The sequence below is a fragment of the Ipomoea nil genome, unplaced genomic scaffold, assembly GCF_001879475.1.
Source record: "Ipomoea nil cultivar Tokyo-kokei standard unplaced genomic scaffold, Asagao_1.1 scaffold3314, whole genome shotgun sequence".
Taxonomy (NCBI): domain Eukaryota; kingdom Viridiplantae; phylum Streptophyta; class Magnoliopsida; order Solanales; family Convolvulaceae; genus Ipomoea; species Ipomoea nil.
In genome coordinates this window covers 2333706-2343812 of record NW_017619742.1, presented here as the reverse complement: position 1 = coordinate 2343812, position 10107 = coordinate 2333706, and positions in this window count along the sequence as shown.

The following is a 10107-nucleotide window of genomic DNA, read 5'->3' as shown; positions in this document are numbered from 1 at the left end:
TAATTCTATCCTCCTTACGATTAATGGTCATACTGTTTGGCTTCGTTTCTAAGAGGATAGGAGAGTGTTTGTGGATCCAGTCCATTCCCAAAACTATATCACAACTTCTAAGCTTAAGCCGATAAACATCATGCATGTTCAAATAGATTTCCCTGCATATTCCACTGGAATCGAGGACAACTCAAATCACATTTCATTTTTTCTCTATTAGCAGTTGTGACTTCCAAGTCAGCCCCTTGAAATTGCTTTACCCTTTTATATTGAATCGATTGAGGATTGATGAAACTATGGGTGCTTTCACTATATACCAAGATGCCAAATCTTCTTTTTTTTTTTCCAACACTCCTTTCAACTTAACAGTGTTCCTGCAGCCACTATCACAAAGGATTGCATTGAAAGAGACTTTAACATTTTCTATTGGATTGTCTTGCACTACTGGTTGATCCATTTCCCTTTCTTCATCCTCTTCCAATTCATTCACATGATCCGAGACTCCATTTATACAATTAAGAGTTCTTTCTCTACATTTCTGGCGTGGTTGCCAACTTTCTCTCTGCAATGGAAGCGTAAACCCTGTTCTCGGAGTCTGTTCATCTCCATATTTCTAGGATTTACTCATCATCATCATCATTGTACACGGAATTTTGGGTTATGGCAGTTTAGGGTAAAGGATTTATTGGCGCAACATGGCCTTTGAAAACATTGAAGGCGGAAAAGCCAACTAATCTGGAAGAGGCTGGTTTGAAGGAGTTGAAGAAGTAGGAAGCTGCGAACGTGGTACATGCTGATGACTATTATAATGAAGGTGATGTTCAAGCAGTTACTAGTAACAAGATCAAACATTGTCAGTAGATAATATTGATTTTATGACTGATGAACAGTTGGCTCTCTTTGTTAAAAAGTTCAGGAAATTCATGCGAAAAGGAGACAACAAATATTCATCACGAAGAAATCAAAATTTCTCTCCTGGAAACCAAAATGCAGCATGGAAGCCGAATGAAGAAAAAGTTGATGAAATGAACGATCTATGCTACAACTGCCGCAAACCCGGACATTTTAAAATAAATTGTCCGCATCCGATCGTTAGCAAATATCAAGGCAAAAACGTTGAATCTACACCAAATAAATTCGACAACAAAGATCGAAGATTCAAACGTGACAAAAGAAAGGCACTAGTTAGCAATGAGCCGAATGAAGATGATGAGTCCGACGAATCGTCATCAAGCGATGAAAGTTTAAGTTCAGAGAATGATAGAGCGCTAGTATGCAAATCAAATGAGTTGAGTACAAGTGAAGATTGTCTAATGGCTCTTGGAGCAGAGGAAGAAGAGGTAACATCTAATTCTTTTACTTCAGTTAGTACTTCCTTTTCTCGTGAATCTATTGGCAATCTAATGCGAGATTGGCAAGAGATCTTGGCCACTCATTCTCAACTCAAGGAGCGCAATAATATTCTAATACTTGAAAAAGAAGAGATGAATAAAAAATTGCAAGATGCTTTACTTGAAGTGAGTAACTTGAAGAGTAAAACTATTTGCCTTCAAGAAGAGTGTAAAGCTAAAGAGGTTAGAGAACATAATCTAAGAGCTACCATTGCTACGTTTACTAATTCGTCCAAAATAATGGTGTAGACACTTAAATTTTGATAAATATTGATTATTTATCAATATTAGTATATTTGAATATATTTAAAATATTTTGGATAATATTGATATTATCTAATTTGTTAATTAGATAATATCAAAAGAGTTTGAACATATCAAAACTCTTCTATCCTATAGCTATAAATAGGGCCTTTCATTTCTATGTAATCACAAATCCTAGGAAAAATCATAGAAAGAACATCAAGTTTATCCAGAGATCACAACAAAAATGTGATCCTGAAAGTAAAAGCTCCTCCTCCATATGTGGATGCATGTTGATCCAAACCTCTATTGAAGATCAAGCCATTTGAACCCGGAGGCCCTTCAAGAAGAACAAGCTATATATACAAGCCCTTCTTTGAAGATCAAGCCACTTGAAACCCAGAGGCCCTTCAATGGTGGAGTGTTCAAGGCATCCAATTGAAGAATCAGAGGACCATCCAGAGACTTGTACACACACCCCCTTGATATTTGACATGTAACCCAGAATTTTGAATATTACAATATTTTATTCAAGTTTCTTTGTTCACAAATTGGCACGTCCAGTGGGACAGCTCTGCCTCTCATCTCTTCATAGGCACTTTCAACTGGTATGGGGGCAAACCCCATATGAAATTTGAAATTGAGGAGGCTAAATGATACTCCTTGGCACGAGTTTAAACGGCCTCATATCTTTCAAGGCTCCTTGGCACGAGTTGAAACGGCCTTATATCTTTAAGTTGTAGTGTCGAGACTTTCTTGCACTACATACTTTCGAGTGTTATATGCTCTCAAGTGGTGTACAAGCAAGTCTCAAGGGGCATTTGTAGACACTTAAATTTTGATAAATATTGATTATTTATCAATATTAGTATATTTAAATATATTTAAAATATTTTGGATAATATTGATATTATCTAATTTGTTAATTAGATAATATCAAAAGAGTTTGAGCTTATCAAAACTCTTTATCCTACCCCTATAAATAGGGCATTTCATTTCTATTTAATCACACAACCTAGGAAAAATCATAGAAATATCCTAAGCTTTGAAGCTTATTCAGAGATCACAATAAAAATGTGATCCTGAAAGTAAAAGCCCCTCCTCCATATGTTGATGCATGTTGATCCAAACCTCTATTGAAGATCGAGCCATTTGAACCCGGAGGCCCTTCAAGAAGAACAAGCTATATATACAAGCCCTTCTTTGAAGATCAAGCCACTTGAAACCCGGAGGCCCTTCAATGGTGGAGTGTTCAAGGCATCAATCGAAGATTCAGAGGATTATCCAGAGACTTGTATCCACACCCCATTGATATTTGACATGTAACCAAAATTTTGAATATTGCAATATTTTATTCAATTTTCTTTGTTTACAAATGGATAAAATGGTAAACATGCAAAAGCCATCAGGAGATAGAACCGGAATTGGTTATGACTCCACATGTTCTCAAACCCCTCCAAAACTGACTATTCTTACTGCTACTTTAAATAATAAAGTGCAAGTGGTAAAATTTGTGAAAAGTCAGGATAGCACAAGCAAACGAGGACTTGGCTATCAACAAAATGTGAAATTGAATATTGCTAGGCCGAATCATTATAATATCACGGCTAAGCAACAAAGTTTCAATAAACACAAAAGATATGCCAATGAGTTAAGTGCAAAAAGATCTCATAGGAAAGAGGGAAGTTTTCCAAGGATTGGGGCTGAGAGATTTTATCCCACTCAAAAGGATTGGTTGTATGATAGATTTAATGCTTTTTATAGACCAAAACAACAATCCTCTTCCCAGGTGCCAAAGTATAAAAATGATTTTAAAAAACGGGCACCAAAAATATTTTCTAAAGTCAATTATGATAATTCAATAGGATCTAGGTGGGTTTGGCTACCAAAAATCACTAACAACAAAGGACCCAAGCAAGAATGGGTACCTAAAAATAATTAATCTTTTTTGTAGGATGTTTGGTACATCGATAGTGGCTGCTCCCGCCACATGACGAGAAATAAATCATATCTAGTGAATTTGAAGAAAATCGATGGACCAAAAGTGATTTTTGGAGGAAATCAAAATTATGGAATTACCAAAGGAGTTGGTACGATTCAAAGAAATGGAATAAAAATTGAAGATGTATCGTACGTGGAAGGTTTGAAGTTCAACTTGCTGAGTACAAGTCAATTTTGTAATAAAGGCTATCTTGTGGAATTTTCTAAAGATAAATGCCTAATCAAAAATGAAACAACAAAGGAAGTAGTACTCACTGGAGCAAGGAAGAAAAATATGTACGTTGTTGATTGGAACACAAGCAAAGAGTCTGTATGCTTAATGGCCAGAAATTCAAATGAAGAAAATTGAGAATGGCATAGGAAGCTCAACCATCTAAACTTCAAGACAATGAATCAACTTGCAAAGAAAAATCTTGTTGAAGGTTTACCAAATATTGTCTTCAAGAAGGACCAAGTGTGCGACGCATGCCAACATGGAAAACAAATTAAATCGTTGTTCAAATCAAAGACGCAAGAGTCAACGTCAAGACCGCTAAGCTTACTACACATGGACTTGTTTGGACCAGTCGATCCAATAAGTGTAAGTGGTAAGAAATATACTCTTGTTGTTTTTGATGATGGTACACTTAGACCGTGTTTATCAAGAAGAAAAGCGAAGTTGAGCAAGTGCTACCAAAGCTATTGAAGCAACTCCAAAATGAGAAGGATATGAAAATATCAAAAATCTGAACCGATCGTGGAACCGAGTTCGTGAATAGCATGATTCAATCATTTTGCGATGCACAAGGAATTTCTCATCAATTATCTGCCGCAAGAACGCCACAACAAAATGGTGTAGCCGAAAGAAGAATCCGGACGCTCAAAGAAGCTGCACGAGTGATGATTAGTGCGTCTGGTCTCCCGAAAAGATATTGGGCGGAAGCTATCAACACTGCTTGCTACACACAAAATAGAAGCATGATTCACAAGCAGTACAAGAAGACTCCATATGAATTATACAAAGGGAGAAAACCAAATATTAATTATTTTCATATTTTTGGATGCAAATGTTTTATTCATATTAATGATGAATTGCATCTAAAAGCTCTCGATGAGCGTGCAGATGAAGGAATTTTTCTAGGATATTCGACTACCAGCAAAGCATTCAGAATATTAAACAAAAGAACAATGGTGGTTGAAGAGTCCATACACGTGGTGTTTGATGAAAAATCGCACGTCAAAAATATTGCACTGGACGTGGAAGACATGCAAATGGTAACAAGTGTCAAATTAATTTTGGTGATACTAATGATACGTGTGAAGATAATATTTTGCAGGGTTTAGATGAGCTGGAAACCAATTCTCTAGAAAATCTCATCTCTCATCCAGAAAGTGCATGTAGCACAATAATTATAATATTAATAGAGATGAGGTTAGAAATTCAATTGGAGATCCAATTAGAGATGAGGTTGGAGATCCAATTGGAGAACCAATTAGAGATGAGGTTGGAGATCCAGTTGGAGATCAAGTTGGAAACCAAGGAATTAATGCTGAAATTCGAACCAACACCTCCAGTTCTCAACCAGCGAACTCATCCAGTATCATGCACCCATTTGAACCAGATTTGAGATGGCTCAAAAATCACCCTCCAGATTTAGTCATCGGAAATGTACGCAATGGCGTGAAGACAAGATCCTCAACCATGGAAGCATTGTTCACGTGTTATTTATCTCAAATCGAACCAAAGGAAGTGGACGAAGTTTTAAATGATCCGAGTTGGATTGATGCCATGCAAGAGGAGCTTGATCAATTCAAAAGAAATGACGTTTGGGAACTTGTTCCAAGACTATGTGATCATAATGTTGTACGAACAAAATGGGTCTTCCGGAACAAAGCCAACGAAGACGGCGTAATTGTTAGGAATAAAGCAAGGCTCGTTGCAAAGGGATATTCGCAAGAAAAAAGGAATAGATTTTGATGAAACCTTTGCACCCATAGCAAGACTTGAAGCAATAAGAATTTTCCTAGCTTATGCCGCACACAAGGACTCCACCATCTACCAAATGGACGTCAAGAGCGCATTCTTGAACGGATTACTTGAAGAAGAAGTTTATGTCGAACAACCCCCAGGTTTTGAGGTAAAAGGCGAAGGTGACAAAGTCTACAAACTTAAAAAGGCATTGTATGGGTTAAAACAAGCACCAAGAGCTTGGTATGATACCTTGTCAATATTCTTAATAAGCTGTGGATTCACCAAAGGCCAAGTTGACAAAACTCTCTTTAGAATTCAAGATGGTGAACATATTTTATTAGTGCAAATATATGTTGATGATATTATATTTGGAAGCACTAACAATTCTTTGTGTGAGAAGTTTTCAAAGCTTATGCAGAAAAGATTTGAAATGAGCATGATGGGTGAACTGAATTACTTCTTGGGCTTACAAGTTAAACAAATGAAAGAAGGAATTTTCATCAATCAAGCCAAGTACACCCGCGACTTAATCAAGAAGTTTAGCCTTGATGGGAAATCATCAATCAAAATTCCTATGAGTACATCATTGGGGCTAGATAAGGGCGAAGATGGAAAAGATGTCGATCAAACGAAATATAGAGGAATGATTGGTTCACTTCTATACCTCACTGTAAGCTGGCCTGACATATCTTATGCTGTGGGAGTGTGTGCGAGATTCCAAGCAAATCCAAAAGAAAGCCACCTCACCGCAACAAAGAAGATCAATAAGATATTTGAAGGGAACGATCAATGTAGGATTATAGTATCCTAAAGGTACAGATTTTACTCTAACGGGTTTTTCAGATGCGGATTTTGCAGGTTGTAAAATAGACAGAAAAATCACTTCAGGGACATGCCAATTCTTGGGGGGAAGGCTTGTTTCTTGGTTTAGCAAAAAGCAAAATTTCATCACAACTAGTACCGCCGAGGCCGAATACATTGCTTCAGGGAGTTGTTGTGCACAAATATTATGGATGAAGCAACAATTGAAGGATTATGGAGTAAATTGTGATGATGTTAGTATTTATTGTGATAATACTAGTGCAATTACGATTACTCACAATCCGGTGCTTCACTCAAGAACCAAACACATCGACATTCGACATCACTTCATAAGGGACCAACATAAGGGATCATGTTGAAAAGAAAGATCTAAAAATCGAGTATATCCCTACGGAGAACCAAGTTGCAGACATTCTCACAAAGCCTTTATGCGAAACTAGATATGCTACATTAAGGCATGAATTGAGAATGATCGAATTGAGCTAAGTATCATTGGACTCAATTTCCTTATTTTAATTGATACATGTGCTCAAATTAATTTATTTAGTATTGTTTGTTCATGTTTTTGCATGAAAGTTACGTGAATAATTTTGCAATATGTGTTATCTATTTGTTTATATATTTGCATGTGTTATTTTACGTGTAATTATGTGCCATGCAAAATAAATTTGATAAAAATGCAATTTTTAGAAATTTTGAGATTAATCGCATGATATTTTAATTTGTTACTTGGATTGCAAGTAAATTTTCGTACATGTGTATTAATCTTCATGAATGGTTTATTTACATGCCTAATTGCTCTTAAACTAATTTAAATTATTTGTGACATGATAAATATTTGTTACGTGAATTGCATGTGCTATATGTGTTTAATTATTATTTGTGTTGTTGCCATTCGAAAACCTTTTCAAAATTGGTATCAAGTTATTTTTGGTTTCTAAAATTTGTTTTTGGGAAGAAGTTACAAAATTTATTAACTTACCAAAATTTGTGTGATTTATATATGTATTACCGTGTGTGTGCGTGTGTGTGTGTGTATATATATATATATATATATATATATATATATATATATATATATATATATATATATATATTTATATAAATGTGGTTGTTTCCTAATTGTTTTTGGTAACTAAATCCCAAAAGACTTTTGATACCACCAAAGTGTTTAAATTTATTCTTAAAATCGTGTGGTTGTTATTTTTTTTTTAAAGAAAATTCAATTTTTGAAAGATGGAGATATTTTATATGATATTATTTATTTTGTGAGAGAACTAACCTATCAATTCGAGAATCCACCTCCTAAACCGACTCTCCAACCTAATCTCCACTCAAATCTCCACTCAAAACTCTCTCCAAATCAAATCCTAAACCTCATCTCCTACTCAATCTCCAGCTTATGTGTCCCTTCAGAAATCAATTACGTGCTTAAAAGATTTCTAAAAAGTTTTGAGCATTAAATATTGCTGTTGTCTAGTAATGATTGCATTCTCTCTCTCCTGACTCACCCTCACAAAAAAGACACATCTATCCTTAAAGAGTCACATTTGGAACCCTTACACAAAAGGACTTAATCGTCCATACCCTCTCTCTCTCTCTCGTCCAACCGAGAAAAATCCCCTAAAACCCTCTCTCATACAAAACTCTTCATCTTCCCTACCAAAAGAAAATCTCAGATCACTCAGAAAGCCTAAATCTCTCTCCCCAACCGAATCAAGCATCATCCATGTCGATCACAATGGCGCAAGCAGAACAACCCAAGGATCTAACCGTGCTTGTAAAACAACTCATGGTGGGAATGGTTCTCAACGAAGAATATTTCATGAATGGAGCTCAAGACAAAGTTCTAGCAGCAAAGATCATCCAAGCATTGAAGAACTGTGGACTTTATGATTTTCTCACCTACAAGTATTCTGGAGCCTTTGAAGAAGATGTAGTAGAATTTTATCTACATGCAAACGTGAAGAATGACCGAATTCTATCCACTGTTGGCGGAACACAAGTTGAAATTTCTGAAGAAGACATCAAAAATTGTTTCAACTTTGCAAAAATTCTCAAATCTTGGCAGATACTCATCACTATAACCTTCAAAATTTCTGGGATGAAATCCGAGGTCCAAAAGCACCAGAAATACCAAGCTTGTGCGATGAGAAAAATCTCTTGAAGCCTGAATATGAGATGCTGTTGGATGTAATTTACAAAGCCCTGGACAATAAATTGGGAACTTTGGATAATTACTCTTCTCTATATATCTGCTTGATGAATGACATCATGAGTGGAATCAAGTTCAATTGGGCGAATTATATCTTCACCAAAATTATAGGATTCATTCTTGCCGCAAAACCTGTTGGAGGACAACTCAAAGGAGATCAATTCCTTCAAGGTGTTGGCTATGGACTTGTCATTGGAGAAATTCTGAGGAAGAAAAGAATACCTTTGAGAAAACACAAAAGTGTTTGAATCTATAGGTATCTATTCAGGAAATTTTCACCAAACTATGGGAAGAGAAGTCAAAAGAAAAATGCATCCAAAGGAGGAGCTTCTGCAAGCACAAAAACACCTCAATCAAAAGGATCTCAAATCAGTAGCAACAGGGCCGCCTCAACCGCAAGTAATTTTATAGGGTCTAGTAATCCGACCATCAGAGACCAAGAAGCCACGAGCACAGCCATGACAATAATACCGTTCCAAGGAGTGATTGAGAATGAAGCTCAGAATGTGTGCCATCCGGGATTGCCAACCGAACCAATTGATGACACAACACGAATGGAACTAGCAGGAGTTGAAGTGCGAGTTTCCAACGAGCTAAAAAGAAGAATTTCGAGCCAATCAACAAGTGAAGCAAGTGCCGGACCAGTAGTGTTCAATGCTATCCAATATAATCCAGAATTGATGAATGAAAAGATCAGAGTCCAAGTATGGATGAATTGGCGAACTGAAAAGAATCATTCTTTCATTCAAAAAACTATTTCAGAATTGATAGGAAGTGAAGAATTTGCCTTGGAGTGGTGCGGAACAGATTCTATACTTGAGGCACTCAAAACGAATATAGATCAAGTTTACAGATCAAAACTTGAAGAGAGAACTGCAAGAGGGAAAGTTGTTGTAGTTGTGACTGAAGAAAATGTATCTCAAATTTCACCGGCTCAATTGGAAAAGATCAATGAAGCTTAGCTACAAATTGCGTTGCATAAATCTATTGTGGACACTCATCATAATCCAGGTGAACTCTCTCTTAATATTGCTGATAATCTTCTTGATTCATTAAGAGAAAGGAATGAAGGAGATATTATATCTGTATGTGCACCCGTGTCATATAATGTTGGTGATGACCAAAATACTGCTGTGATTGGTGATTTAAATTTGGTCAATATCCCTGTCATTGAAGCCGAAAGACAGACAAATATGGAAACAAATAATGACCAAATTTTGAGGAATTTTGATGGTCCACAAATGGAAGCAAATGAATCTGCCAGAAATGATGTTGACGTGGCAAGAGAAGAAGTAAGAGAAGATGTTGGAGATGAAATTAGAGAAGAGATTGGAGAACAAGTCAGAGAAAAAGTTTTGAATGAGGATAGAGAATTAACTGGGGGGGGGGGGGACAATTAATTGAAGTGGCAGTACAAAATGTCTCTGTCAAAGCTACTGCAAACTTCCAATCCCCACTAGAAGACAAACCATTGTCTGAGCAACCCATTCTCT